This window comes from Toxorhynchites rutilus, chromosome 3 (assembly GCF_029784135.1).
Source record: "Toxorhynchites rutilus septentrionalis strain SRP chromosome 3, ASM2978413v1, whole genome shotgun sequence".
Taxonomy (NCBI): Eukaryota; Metazoa; Arthropoda; class Insecta; order Diptera; family Culicidae; genus Toxorhynchites; species Toxorhynchites rutilus.
The window spans coordinates 203,105,142-203,120,402 of NC_073746.1; the positions used below are offsets into that span (position 1 = coordinate 203,105,142).

The window sequence follows — 15,261 nt, forward strand, 5'->3', positions numbered from 1 at the left end:
GAGGCTGAAAGTCTCAAAAATAAAGAAAAAAAAAAAGGACATTGAAGATGAGAGTGGTACAGCGTCGACGTCTGACGAATTTCAATGTGGGGCCATAATTTGGGCCCGAACTCGATGTTTACGAAAATGTCTAACAAAACGTGTCGCATACAGGTCTGTCCAATTAGAAAAATGTCGCATTAAATGTAAATTACTGTACCTAAAATAGCAAAAAAAAACAGTACTTTTCGCGATACAAATCAAAACCTCAAAGTAAACTAACAATGTGATGGTGAGAGAGTGAATGAAAATTAACAACGTCTTAGGAATTTTTTAACATTGAACTCGGTCATTCTTTGCGCAAGCGAGCGGGGCAGCCGCTTTAGTCTAAGTTGTGTGTTTCTTCACACTCCCCTATAAAATGAGAAGATCTGGGAAAATCACAGGTGAAAAAACATCACGTGTTAATTCAAGTTACAGTAGAATCCCGATTATCCGCGAATAGTCGGGATGATGTTTAAACATAGAAACTATGTTTTATCAATACAGAAATAGATACAGATACAGATAATCGGGGTACAGATACAGATACAGATAATCGGGGATCTACTGTCATAGTCTTATTTATCGAATAAAAACTTTTGCTTGCAGATAATATAATTTGCATATATTTTCGCAATCTAAAATAATCTGGCATCCCTGAAACTGAAAGGATCAGTCTGCATTTGTGAAGCGAGTATTATGATGTGTTTTTGAGAAGGAAAAACGAGTTTTAAAGTGTAAATTATGAATGAAAATTAACTTTTCCAAATAAAATTAGTATTCTGTGTGAATGCAAATCACTTTTTTTCTGCAAGTGGTGAGAAAACCCCATACATAAATTGTATCTGAAACTGACGTTATATAATAATAATAAATTTTAGTAGGAATATCTGAAAATACATAGAAAATAGGTTAAGTTAGAGTTAGGACTACGCGCTTCAACTAATTAAGTAATACCAAGTAGATATTTTCATTCAAATTTTACCAATTGAAAATTGCCTTTTAGCCTTCCAATCTGATGGAGAAAAGTTTGGATCCCAAACTCGAATGTCGCCACTAGCCATCACGGATCTAACCTCGTAATTTTCGTTGTCTCGGATTGAGGGCGATATTGACCGTGTAAGGTGGCAAAATATTGATTGAGGTTAGATCGGATGTCGAAAGCCTAGCTGTCACGATATTGAAGACACTTATTGTCAATCAGTTTGATCGTGTAAGGTGCCCAATATGGATGCATGATGTTGACGTTTTACCTCACGGACTTCCAGACTGAGTTGCCAGATTTGCAAAAAATTTACACGGTCAACTTTATTGACAATATGATGACATTTGAGAGCATAATGACAGCTGAACATGGCCGGAGACGCAGAAATCCGGATTTTCTGATTTTCGAGCATCAATATCGTGACATTTGATATGGATGCATGATGTTGACGTTTTACCTCACGGACTTCCAGACTGAGTTGCCAGATTTGCAAAAAATTTACACGGTCAACTTTATTGACAATATGATGATATTTGAGAGCATAATGACAGCTGAACATGGCCGGAGACGTTGAAATCCGGATTTTCTGATTTTCGAGTATCAATATCGTGACATTTCATATGGATGCATGATGTTGACGTTTTACCTCACGGACTTCCAGACTGAGTTGCCAGATATGCAAGCGCACATTTAATTTTTGTTAGTCTTTTTTGCGATTGTAATTAAAATTTATAAACTACTGAAATTGTAGGAATCATAAATGGAAGCTTTTGGTTTGGAAAACCGATACTTTGAATAGCAAAATACGGTACTTTTCACGATACAAATCAAAACTTCAAAGTAAACTGACAATGTGATGGTGAGAGAGTGGATGAAACTTAACAACGTTTTAGGAATTTTTTAACGTTGAACTCGGTCATTCTTTGCGCTAGTGAGCGGGTTGTGTGTTTCTTCACACTCCGCTATAAAATTTGGAGAATGAGAAGATCTGGGAAAATCACAGATGAAAATGCATCATGTGTAAATTCAAGCTACAGTAGAATCCCGATTATCCGCGGAATAGTCGGGCAAACTCATCGCGATTAGCTAAAATCGCGGATGACCCATTAAAAGACAAAAAAAATGCAAACACGAAAAGAGATGTTTCAACATAAAAACTATGTTCTATCAATACAGAAATCAATCAACTATCCATCTATAAGGTCGTGTACACCAGTGGCTAAATAATGTAAAAGCCATGACCACAACAAAAGAGCATGGGCCTACCACTCACTAACAAATTCCGGAAAGGCCTATTGATTTACTATGGAACTCGCAGTCACGAATAATCCGCAGGGCGAATCACCCGCTCGCGGATAATCGGGGTTCTACTGTCATAGTCTCATTTATGGAATAAAAACATTTGCTTGCAGATAAAATAACTTGCATATATTTTCGCAAACTAAAATAATCTGGCATCTCTGAAACTGAAAGGAACAGTCTGTATTTGTGAAACGAGTATTATGATGTATTTTTGAGAAGAAAAACCGAATTCTAAAGTATAAATTATGAATGAAAATTAACTTTTACGAATAAAATTAGTATTCTATGTGAATGCAAATTACTTTTTTTCTGCAAGTGGTGAGAAAATCCCATACGAAAATTATGTCTGAAATTGACGTTATATTATAATAATACATTTTAGTTGGAATATCTGAAAATTCAGGGGAAATAGGTTAAGGTTAGGACTACGCGCTTCAACTAATTAAATAATACCAAGTAGATATTTTCATTCAAATCTTACCAATTGAAAATTGCCTTTTAGCCTTCTAATCTGATAGAGAATAGTTTGGATCCCAAACTCAAATGTCGCCACTAGCCATCGCGGATATTTTCGTTGTCTCGGGTTGTGGGCGATATTGACCGTGTAAGGTGGAAAAATATTGATTGAGGTTAGATCAGATGTTGAAAGCCTAGCTGTCACGATATTGAAGACACTTATTGTCAATCGGTTGATCGTGTAAGGTGCCCATAAGGTGCCCATAAGGTCCGCTTAAAGGCCCATTTATACGTTGCTAGTAGCTGGCTTCACAATGAGCAGCTACTGACCCGGTGAACTCGCTTGACAAATGGTTGACTCGCCTTGTCCGTTCACACAATGTGAGCTGCTGGCAAGAAACTAGATACTACGGCACAGGTTTTCCAGAGATGCCAGGCGGTTTTTCAAATGTCCATCAAATCGTCAGAAACAGCAATCAGATCCGAATTTGTCAGATGATTGATCCGAAATCGACTTCTTTATTGGCAGTTTTCGTCTTAGATTTTCAGTTGAATTTATCATTACACAATTTTATCGCTAAACACACACTGGCCGTGTTTAAAAATACTTTGTGCTGAATTTCTTTGAACTGAAGGTACTATCCGGAAAAAGCAGAAAGAAAAAAGGATTCGGTCCAGGAATTGGATGCAAAAAAAAGGAGCAACAAATACAATATTGAAGTAACTCTACGATGATGATCCCCGAGAGTACAGAGCAGTGTTGAGAATAACACCTGAAAAAGTGAAAAAACTGTTGGATTTAATTGCTCCACAAATACAACGCAAGATACACTCATGAGGGATGCTATACCTACATAAGTGAAACTAGAAATGTTGTACCTTTCTTCTGGAATATCGTTCAGATTATTGTCGATATTTTTTTAGAATCTCGAAAGCATCCATAGCTAAAATAATTCCGAAAGTATGTAGTGCTACAAATGGCAGTCTAAAAGATTTTTCAAATTTTGAATTATTTCGCCTTGACAGCAGCTTCGTGTACCAATTTGTGAAATGAAAATGATAGTAGATTTGCAGGAGGAATGAATACGCCTCAAAAACTAAAATAATGAATGAAAATCTACTTTTTTAAATGGAATATGTATTCTGTTTTTTAGAACAATACTTTTTTTGGAAGTTGTGAGTGAATTTCGAATGAAAATTGTGCCCGATAATGATTTTATATTTAGAATCCCAAGAAAACTATTTCAAAAAGAAAACGTGCCCCACCAGCGTGCAAAACAAAATAAAATGAGTAAAAAAACTTTTTAAGTTAAACGGTTTATTTGTGATTAAACATAATAATGTACTAAAAGCTAGAGAAAATAATTAGGCAAGTTGCAGTTAGTAGTTATCACACCTCTCCTTCATTAGTCTAGGGCATTGATAAGACTAAAATAAAATAGTGGGACATATGATGAAATCACTAATTGTGGATAATGAAAATGAATGGATTTTATAATTTAAAAAGTTTTTGTTTACTCATTTTATTTTCTAGTTTTTAGTACATTATCTGTTTCATTAGAATATTTCTCTACAATAAAGGCATTGTACTGTATTCTATCAGTCAAAAAATTTCATTTGATACCGATATTGAGTAGATTGCAGAAAATACATAGTGTGTTCTCCAAGTCAAGTTCGTTGGTTTGATACACATATCTCAATCAACCTTTTTTTTTGAGATGATATGGAATCAGCGATTTTGAGCGGAGGCCAAATTGGATTTTTCAAGATAAGCAGTTTTAAAATGACAGCAGTTCCTATCCGGTCAGTTCCTATTGGTCAAATTTCTATTACTGTGGGACAATCCTACAGACATACATACATACATACGAACAGTTCAAGCTAAATAAAACCGTTTAATAAAGTATATTGCTATTTTGTGATTGCGGCCATCTTGGATTTTAATTTTTCATGATCTACTGTGATCTACTATTCAAGCCCTTTCATTTGATACCCATATTAATGGTGTTTTGACATAATATGTAGTCCGCCATTTGGTAGAATTTTGATGGATTTGCATTTTTCATAAATAACCGTGTTCTGCTAGTCAATCCCTTTCATTTGATACCCATTGTTACGGGGGTTTCGGAGGTTCTATTCAGCACGCGTTTTTATCAATGTATAGCGAGCTCAAAGCTGTATTTATTAAGAGAAACAATAATTAAACAAGAACTTTACATTATTAGGTTTTACCTACATTTGATCTCCTCGTTTTAAATTCAAAGCACGACAGGATGATTCAATTATTTAACAATTTGGGAATTCAACTTTATTTTGGGTTCTATCTCTACTCCTTTTTTGTGATTAGCAAAGAATGTGTGGTACGAGAGAAGTTTTCAGAATGACAGTGATGACAGCTAGCTGTCAATGATTGTCTGGGTGCGTCATGGAGTGGCACCGTCCGGATGCGCAGGTTCAGATCAAGTCATCAGTGGCGTAGTTTGCTTCCCCCCAACACCCATATTAATGAAGTTTTGGGAAACTATGTAGTCCGCCATTTAGTAGTGGCAGCCATCTTGGATTTGCATTTTTCTTAAATAACTGTATTCTGCTAGTCAAGCCCTTTCATTTGATACCCATATTGATGGGGTTTTGGAAAACCCACATTGATGAGGTTTTGAGGAAGAAAGGGATCCGCCATTTTGTAGCGGCCTCTATCTTGGATTTACAAGATAATGAAATACGCAGTTTTGTAATGACTACAGAGATAAAGGTGTGTTCCAAATTTCAGATCAATCGGTCAACAAGAAGGGGGTCAAATTTCTACTAATGTGGGACATGTTACAAACATACAAACAGATTACAGGGCAAGCTAAATAAAACCGTTTAATAACAACGATTCCGCTTAGAAACTATGAGGGTTTTATTTGTTTTTTCAATAATTTTCAAGTCTATAATAATCTTCGCATATTTTCAAATATCTTAAAAATAGAGACATGTAAAGACAATGTAAAGATTTGGCATCCCTGATTCGAGCGCTAAATTCTGTTTTTGACGTTTTGAGGGATGCGAGTGCGAGTAAATTCAAAAAAATTTGAAGTAGCTCGCACGCCGAATCACACATGACACTAACTGGCATGATGTGTTCACACGGTGTGAGTAGCTGTACTGCAGTAACTGACTAGACCGACTCGTATGCTTACTCGCACCGTCTGAACCCGGCTTAACAGTCAACACCAAACCAAGGAAAGTGAAGTGGAAGGTAACACGTAATGTCAGAATTGCCGTTCGGACGTATCCCGTAAGTTTGAATTTATTTACATAGATGGTATCCAAACAACACTAAACATTGGCTACAGTTTCGTCGGCACAGTTGATTGCCGTTATGAACCAGCACAAAAAACAAAGCTGCAAATTATGCACCATGTCGGTACCACGATCAAAGCATTCCCTGAAGAAATCATATCACATTAGCCGAGCCAACTGGCGGAAGCATAAGCATAAAGTTTACTAGGTTACTATTTTCAACGACAACTGTTTATTTATTATACTGCTTCAAATACCTTCGACGAAATCAAATGTGCACCAAACAATATACCAAGATGGTGGAGTTGACAGGTGGCTCGTAACTTACATTATTTAGAAAATACGTATGAGGAATAGCAAGATAAAAGGTTTGGATTTGTTTATATTATTACTTACGTTGGTATGGTTATGTTTGATTTCGTGGAAGGTATTTGAGCAGTATAATAAATAAACAGTTGTCGTTGAAAATAGTAACCTCCAAGATGCTGAACTATAGGTGTTTCGTTCTTGACACTTTCAGGACATGACGTGAGACGAGTAGCGAGACGTTACTTTCAGAATTATTTACTTTTTGTTTGGGTGTGTGGTTATGATTTCAATGTCAACTCGCTAAGGAAAATAATTGAAGAAAAAAATAAGCAAATATATATTAGTGGAATATAGTGCACAACCTCCTTTTGCTCTAGCCAATTACTTGTAACGGCCTCTCCGGATCTCCTTCCCGGTATATGCACAGCATTCTCCTCCTCCCTGAGCGAAATCAGTGGAGCCACAATCAGCGTTATTTTTTGTCACCATCGCCGTAAGCTGATAGTACTCTTTTCCCCGCCGATGGGAGCCAAACAGAAGTATATAGGATATACTAAAACATCCTTCTGCACTGTTATGATTCGACAATAAAACGCGAGCAGCTATTTTGCCAACGAATGCATTTGTCACCAAAAGATACGACTTGTTTTGTAAACAAATTTGTTTTTTCACGAGCAATGGCCGAACAGCAATTTTGACATTGCGGTCCACCTATAGTACAACGCCTTGGTAACCTCAATACATATGCTTCCGCCAGCGTTTTACCATCCACTTCACTTTCCTAGTAAAATACATTCTTCGAAAGAACCAAGGCGCTTATAGCAATGAATAACAGGTGAAGCAACATCATCACTTCAATAAGAAGGGTATTACGGTTTGTGGAGCGGGGGTTGTTTGTTTTGTTATTGCTAGGATACGCCATTTTTGCATTTTCACATGGGAGAGTGGTGGAAATGAGAATGAAATTCTACAAAATCATCCCTTCTTTTTCATAAAATCCGCAAAAGACGAACATAGTAGGCATCGTTCGAATAAGCATCGTAGCAGTTTGTAGAGAGCCGCCGGCAGCGTTCTGATGCTGTTTGTGAACAATACCGACAGCAATTCCAATATGGCTGAAAGTGCTTTTTATATGATTGTTTAACCTGGTATATATAGATGCGCCTTGGAAAGAACTAGACGTCAACATTTCTCGCTGATCCGGGACCAACGTGATTTGGCATGTACTACAGGTTTGCTATATTTTTTGTATCCTACACGAAAATTACTCACACAAATAAAATAGCGTGCAAAATCACGACATTTTGTTCATAAAATCTAAAAAATATAAATTTTGAGGATTCAAACCCGTTTTTCCGTTTATTTTTTTTCACAAAATTGATCTCGGGGAAAAAACTAACTAAAGAGTCATATCTTTTGCCATGTTTTAATTTAGTTTAATTTAATCGAGCAAATAGATGCTTCTCCTGGAAATTAATTAACATAAAGTTACATGAACGATTCAAGTTTATCAATCGCTGCTGTTGATTTCTCGTGTGATATGGAAGTGCGAATTGTGGATATAGACACAGCAGTGGATCTTCATGCAATTCACTGACTAAAAAGCAGTGTTGAAAAAAATCATCATCGCTAAGCTCAAATGCATAGATTTTCGGGCTAGGTTGTATAGAAATCCTATATATTCCAAACGGGAATGTGAGCAAATGAACTTTTGTTTTTCAATATGTTTTGAAATTTATTTTTCCACCCAGTGTCATTTTCATCTTGATTATTGAAGATGCCAGAATTGAATTTCATTTTAGCCAATTGAATAGCAGCTGTTGTTTACTTTTAACCTGAGGCAGCTGTGTGCGGTTGATTTTTTTTATGCCATTGTTACCGTCTCGCCAAACAATATCTGCGCGATTTCTTGCAAAGTTCGTTTCATCGAACTCTGGCGTTTTGTTCTCTAAATGGTTCTCTAAATTTATATTTTGTATCTGTTCGGGAGAAGCGATTTTTATGACGACTCAGAATTTCGAAAAAATGAAGGACACTGTCCGAGTTTTATTTTTGTATGAGCTTAGTATAGATATATTCCATAAATTTTGCGTAGTGAAAATAACTAGTGGTTTTAACAACAACGAAGGTAGAAGTAGAGAAATCTGTTATGATCGGCAGTTGCTGTAGAGTGATTTTCGACTACTCGATACTGAGATGATGGCATTAAAGTTCGAGTTGGACATATTGAAATGTGTTGGCGTTGTTATGTCTGCTTAAAATATTGGAAGGAAAGATTAGAGATCGTAGTGCTTCCGTGGCCGAGTGGTTGGCGTCACATCTAACATGCCAGGAGTTCGGGTTCGATTCCCGTTCTGGTCGGGGGGATTTTTCGTCATAGAAATCTTCCGACTTGCATTGTGGTCATGCGTATTCTAGAACATGTCACTCAGAATGCATTCAAGGCGTGTTATTTGGCATAGAAATCTCAACTGAGTACTAATACAAATGACGCAAGTAATACTAGGTTGAGACGGCGAAGTTCCTCTAGGAACGTTATTGCCATTTAAGAAGAAGAAGAAGAAGAAGAAGATTGGAGATCGAGACCGAATGGAGAATGAGAAGAGAGACAATATGCTGGCATTATAAGGAAGGCAAGATCCAGTGAAATACCAGTTGGTGATCAGGTAGTAGTCAAGCAGATGTAAAAGAATAACAAAATCAATGCCATCCGAGCAATAGTCCAGGAAAATGGAACAGATGTTTTGTGAAAGGTTGTGTAATCTATTGATTAGTGTTCTATTTAATGAAGAGTCTGTTTATTCATAAGTATCGTGGTTTTCTGTTTAAAGAAAGGGTGGAGTGTAGGGTCCATGATAAATAATATTCTATTTATATCTACACAACTTATACCTGTTCCTCAGAAACGCCGATGTCAACGTTTAATGATGTTTCCTTCGTTGTGCCCCCGTTTCATATCCCTCCTATCCAAACGATAAACTTTTACTTAGTCGCGGCAATACATACACACACTCTTTACAGATGCACGGGCCGAAGGTTGTGCAGTCTACTGATCATTCAACAAGAGCCAAAGGTTGTACCGCTCATGACAACTCTACACGAGCTGATGATTGCGCCGACTAGTGACCATTCTATCCTGGATTCCTCGAGTCGAGAAAGACGCACCACGCTAGATATGGGGTACAGACTAGGGGGGCGTTGCTGATTAATGGTCAGCTGCATCCCAATAGGAAGTATCCCGTGTCGGGCACACGTACAGAGCATCGAAGACTGCAACATACCAATTATGAGAACACTTGTAATACTAACCTCGAGCCAACCGCGAGTAATCGGTTACATATTACTAACATAGTTGTAAGACAAAAATTGTCAAAATATTGGACTCCCGGCCCCGTCAGGCTAACGCCACATGTGCCTTAATAAAATATATATTTTGGGAAAAAAAAACTTCTATGGATCTTGATAGTCGAAGAGATTCATACCTGCGAGTGTAGGTACCTTGGTGGAAGAGATTTGGCAGATGGAATGAGAGAGAGAGGAATTGAGAAACGGAGTTGGATTAGGCGGCGATGACACTGGATGCAGAAAATTGGTCGTACGAATTGTATGCAATCCGCGTTGACGGCATTGAGCTTCGTATTACGAAATGGGGGAGCAGGCATGACAATATGGGTTTGCAAAAGACATAAACGTGCTTTTAAAATAAAAATTATGAATGAAAATTATTTTTACCAAACCAAATTAGTACTCTAGGTAAACTAAAATCACTTTTGCTTGCAAGTAGTAAAAAAATATCATACACAAATTGTGTTTAAAGATAATTTTGTATTATAATGGCAAGTTTTGGTGAGAATATCTGAAAATTGATAGAAAATAGTTTAAATTGGGGTCAGAACAGCGTACTTATAGAAGGCAAATAACGCAAAGAAAAAAATTTCATTCAAATTTTAGCAATTTAAAACTGCCTTAGGGTCGACTAATCTGATAGAGAATAGTTGACCTCATACAAACTAATATCGTATCCAGATGTCGACACCATTCCGCCGTCAACGCGAATAGTGAAAGTAAACAACCACATTGAGTTGTATAGGTGTGGTTACATTGCTTCTCCCTTGCTTCGTTCGAATTCGTCAGCTTCTATCGAACAAAATTGTTTGTTTCTATTCGTACGATCAAATTTTCGTGCGTACTCCTATCCATAGTAACCTTAGCCTTAGAAGCTGCGACCAGAGAAGAGAAGTGGAACTTGAGAGAAAAAAGTGGCAACGATTTGTGGCAAGAAAATGTAAACAGTGAAAAAATTGACAGATAGTTTACGCTCTAAAAATTGAACATAATGTTAAGATGTCTCTAAAAGGGTGGGAGACATCATATATAAGGTGAGAGGTTCGTATATAATGTTATTAATGTTATACTTATGACAGACATACAGCTGTACTTGCGTTGTACTTCGAAAATTGTATGTCTGTCACCATGTACAGCGCTAGAACCATGCAAGCAACTCGGTACAATCGCTGTACCTGTACCGACCTGTTTTATACCATGGACAGACATACAACTGTACTAGCGCTGTACGTGTACAGCGTTGTACAGGTACCACGATAGCATGACACACATACTTTGGTTGTACATTGTACCGCATGTCAGACTGACAATCAGAAGTTTGAATTTATTGCATTGTATTTTCACCAATATTTCAATGAAAAAGGTTTTTATTTAGCGCCTAAACTATCGAATACAACAAATATGTTTCCAATCTGATTTATTAACTCAAGAGAAAGTCAATGAAAAGATTGTATACCAAATGTTTTGATTCGTTTTGTTCATGCTACCCACCACTAATCGTCTATGGCGCTGCGCACAGTACAACTGTAGCCATGTACAGCGGTAAAATAGGTCGGTACAGGTACAGCGATTGTACCGAGTTGCTTGCATGGTTCTAGCGCTGTACATGGTGACAGACATACAATTTTCGAAGTACAACGCAAGTACAGCTGTATGTCTGTCATAAGTATTACCGCTGTACATGGCTACAGTTGTACTGTGCGCAGCGCCATAGACGGTTAGTGGTGGGTAGCATGAACAAGCAGAATCAACTAACTTGATAAACATTCTTTTCATTGACTTTCTTTTAAGTTAATAACTCAGATTGGAAACTTTTTTGTTGTGTTTGATAGTTTAGACACTAAATAAAAACCTTTTTCATTGAAATATGTGGTGGAAATTGGAAAAATATCTGATTGTCAGTTTGACATACGGTACAATGTACAACCAAAGTATGTCTGTCATGGTACGATGGTACCTGTACAACGCTATACACGTACAACGCAAGTACAGCTGTATGTCTGTCCCTGGTATTAGACAGGACTAATGGCGGGTTTACATTAGGGAGATCTATTGCTATAGATGGATTTATTCACGTGAATATAGGTGTAAACGGGTGAGAATAAATATGATACACTTATTCGAGGTATATATAACTTGAATAAATTCAGCATATGTAAACGCTTGTGAATTTCTCACTGGTGAGAAATCACTAAAGTTGGATGCAGTTCTACTTCAGGTGAATAAATTCACCGAAAATATGAATATATTCATTATAGAAGTTCACGCTAGTGTAAACAGTTGATGCGATTTCTATAAATCTCATCATATTTCTTCACATGAATATATCACTAGTCTAAACCCACCCTAATAACGGAAATTCACGGAGTTAATCTCTACAAACCCCACTAAATGGCGCATTCATTCATTATAGCAAATTTGTTCATGCATCAGCGATATAAACAAAATGAACTCGTTTGTTATTGTCATCAATACAATGAGGAAATAAAATCATATTCAATACTCATCAATATTTGTTGATATTCTAAGACACTGTTAAAAAGTCTCCAGATTTTCAATCCTTGTTCACATGAAGAATAATTTTTTTTCAGACATACTTGATTTGAGAGTGTATTCTGTGATTTCTAGCTGTCTTGATGCAAGGTCTTTAATGAAGAGAGATAAGATGGGAAGGTTTATATAAACCTGTTCATAATTACATAAGTTTATCAAAATATTAACACTTTGACGGCCATGGCGTTTTGGTCAAAAAGTTCATAAAAACCTGGAGTGTCCAATGGTCGATTCTTATACTAGATGTTGCCAGGAACCTGTGGGAGATAAGAGTTAATGATAATAACAAATCATGGTGTTTTACAACATTGCTCGAAATGTCTTACTCAGCCAATATATTTATTATTAATTGGTAGAATAATACAAGCAGTGATGCCAAACTATGAGATCGAAGTGTCCTAATATGTATTGAGGCCAGTAGACAACGAAAAACACATTAGTTTTAACATAAAACTTGTGCTGTAGCGCACATGTTTGAAACTTTGAAACTTCTTCGCATGTGCAGTGCTGCACTCATGGACCCAGTGGAATAATTTTTGAGTTTAGTACGGCACTCCTGACTGTCAAAGTGTTAATATTGCTTTTATATTAACTAATCAGTGCTTTTTTTTTTTTTTTTTTTTTTTATCCCATCCGTTTATTAGGCTCATTTAGCAATTCAGCTGTCACAGAGCCGAATTTATTCGTATACATTTTTATGTTAAGATAACTATTGTTGTATATTATTTAGGCTTAAGATTCCTATCCATCGATAAACATTTGTTTTTTTTTATGTATAACACAGTAGCTGTTTAGGCCTAAGAATATTCCATTTCTATCGATACACAACACATGCCTTTTTCGGCGTTAGAATATTCATATTGTTCGAATGTTCACAGTTGGACTGTTCACAACGGAACTGCTGATATGAGGCTTCCATTGCTGTGTTAGAATTAGCACCAATTACCGATGCAGCAGATCGTAATGTGAGCGGTAAGGGACTGGGATTACCGACACATGATGATTGTTGCGTGGACGTAATAGCTAGAATAACACACAAAGATGGTCAGTTGAGGGGCCCTGAGTTATTAGCTCATGATCGTTCGCTTAGTAGCGGACACGCAACCAATTAGGCTACGAAGACCCCCTAACTAATCAGTGCTATTTTATCAAAATTTGAAAGAGAAATTAAAAAAGGAATGTATTTTTTCAATAATTTTTCTAATATGGTTATTAAAAATCCATGATTACCTTTGCTTCATCATTTATCCTCCATTATTTGTCATTTTTTCTTGCTTTTTGTTGTTTGACCTATAATTTTGACAATCAATGGTTTAAGTTTAAAATTGTGAAAAAACAGGAAGTGGGTTATATATATGGTATAACCGCAAGGGTGACGTAGGACTATCGTTGATTTAGAGATCATTTGTTTGAAGTTGAATCTGAATTCATTCTGAATGAATGAATATTTGGAGAACTTCGAAAACGAGAGCGTTACGTTGGAGGCACAAGGTTTTATACATCCAATATTGGATACGGAAATATCCTACTGATGGGGAAGAATAATCTTCAGAAGCTATCCTGTTAATTGCGATTGATTGAAAAATCACAAAACCAAATGTATTTGGTCACAGTGTTTCATGGATAGAAAACATTAAAATAAACTCTTTCACATGAATGTAATTTTAAATTCCCAGAGGAACTGGCAGATTATTTTCAGTAACGATTAGATATTTCCTCATTTTCCTCGATACTGGAAGCCCACCAGTGGTTAATGCCAACTCGATAACCACCTGTTAATAGCACTTGATTGAAATATATTTGGTCACAGTGTTACATGGATAGAAAACATTCAATTAAACTCTTTCACATGAATATATTTTGAAAATTCCCAAAGGAACTGGCAGATTATTTTCCAGCAATGATTAGATCTTTCCGGAACTTTCTCGATGCTGAATGGCATCCTAACGGAAAGAATTCTGCGCGTGTATGTGTCGATCCTTCGCCGTCCACCTCCTCCAGCACGTTAGGCAACGATGTTGTCTTGTCGATGTCCTCACGAAAAATGAATGTGTCTCACCACCAGAATATCGCTTAAGTATGCTTTTTGTGTGTGATTGAATCGAGAGAATGTGTGGTTTACGATGGCAATTTGGAAGGCAAACTAGAGGGGAATGAATTCTCTGAGCTCGGAACTTTCGGCGACTGAGCAATAATCGATTGCGGGCGCATACAATATTGGATACGGAAATATCCTACTGATGGGGAAGAATAATCTTCTGAAGCTATCCTATTAATTGCGATTGATTGAAAAACCACAAAACCAAATGTATTTGGTCACAGTGTTACATGGATAGAAAACATTCAATTAAACTCTTTCACATGAATATATTTTGAAAATTCCCAAAGGAACTGGCAGATTATTTTCAGTAACGATTAGATATTTCCACATTTTCCTCGATACTGGAAGCCCACCAGTGGTTAATGCCAACTCGATAACCACCTGTTAATAGCACTTGATTGAAACATATTTGGTCACAGTGTAACATGGATAGAAAACATTCAATTAAACTCTTTCACATGAATATATTTTGAAAATTCCCAAAGGAACTGGCAGATTATTTTCAGTAACGATTAGATATTTCCACATTTTCCTCGATACTGGAAGCCCACCAGTGGTTAATGCCAACTCGATAACCACCTGTTAATAGCCGCGCGTGTATGTGTGTGTAGCGATGTCTTCCCAGGGAACCGTTTGTGGCATCACTCTCCTCCTGATAGATTCCCTTCTGGCCTAGGGTGCACAAACAGGCTCTTGGTGACACCGTTCATCCGCGCTTTCATGATAAATAAAGAGCTTCACCGCAACAGCGACAACATGCTCCAATCGCTGTTCAATTAGAACTGAGTGGATTTCCGAGCGCCGCTCGCTTATATACCGATTGGTGATTTCAATAGCCTGTTTTGAAAGCAATTTTAAGACTATTGAAACAAGTTTTTGGATCAAAAAGTAACAAGTATATAAC

At 36.9% G+C, this 15,261-nt stretch overlaps 1 long non-coding RNA gene across 1 annotated transcript; it reads right to left on the bottom strand.

Moving 5' to 3' along the window:
- Positions 1-4,358: 4,358 nt before the first annotated feature.
- On the bottom strand, positions 4,359-5,327 carry LOC129779128 (uncharacterized). Its single transcript, XR_008743569.1, has 2 exons — positions 5,001-5,327; positions 4,359-4,939 (listed from the first exon to the last, which is right to left on the bottom strand). It is a non-coding gene; the product is annotated as an uncharacterized LOC129779128 (long non-coding RNA).
- Positions 5,328-15,261: the final 9,934 nt, after the last annotated feature.